Genomic DNA, 569 nt, shown 5'->3' with positions numbered 1-569 from the left:
TGGCTTTTTTTTTTTTTTTTCGCCCCTTTTTTTTTTTTTTTTTTTTTTTCGCCCCTTTTTTTTTTTTTTTTTTTTGCCCTTTTTTTTTTTTTTTTTTCACAGCCCCATGGCTGTGAATAGGTGCCTTCAGCTAATTTTATGAAAAGGGGCTCTTTCCAAGGCTAAGGTAGAGTAGGGCTTCCTGTGAAAGAGAGAGAGAGAGAGGGAGAGAGAGAGAGGGGAAGGGAAAAAAAAATTGTGCTCTTGATGCAATCTTTTCCTCCTCCTCCTTCTTCCAAACCTTCTCCCTTCCCGTCCCAGAGGATCTTCCCGGGGAGAGGGGCAGGTATAAAATTCCCCCCACCCTCCCTTGGTCGTATCCAGCCTGGGACAGATGGATTGGGAAGCAGAGGGTCGGTCCCGCGTCCCTCCCACCCCTTTCCCACCCCCTTCCCACCCCTTTCCCTCCAGCGAGGCGGTGCTTGGGGAGAGGGGGATGGAGGATGCTCAGGGTGGGGGGTTTAAAAGCCCTAAACCCGACCCCAGCCCAGCCCGTTCCCCAAGTTTAATCCCAAATCTGCTTTTCAGGC

This window comes from Lepidothrix coronata, unplaced genomic scaffold (assembly GCF_001604755.1).
Source record: "Lepidothrix coronata isolate B3197 unplaced genomic scaffold, Lepidothrix_coronata-1.0 Scaffold173, whole genome shotgun sequence".
Classification (NCBI taxonomy): domain Eukaryota; kingdom Metazoa; phylum Chordata; class Aves; order Passeriformes; family Pipridae; genus Lepidothrix; species Lepidothrix coronata.
Note: the sequence above shows the minus strand (reverse complement) of the source record.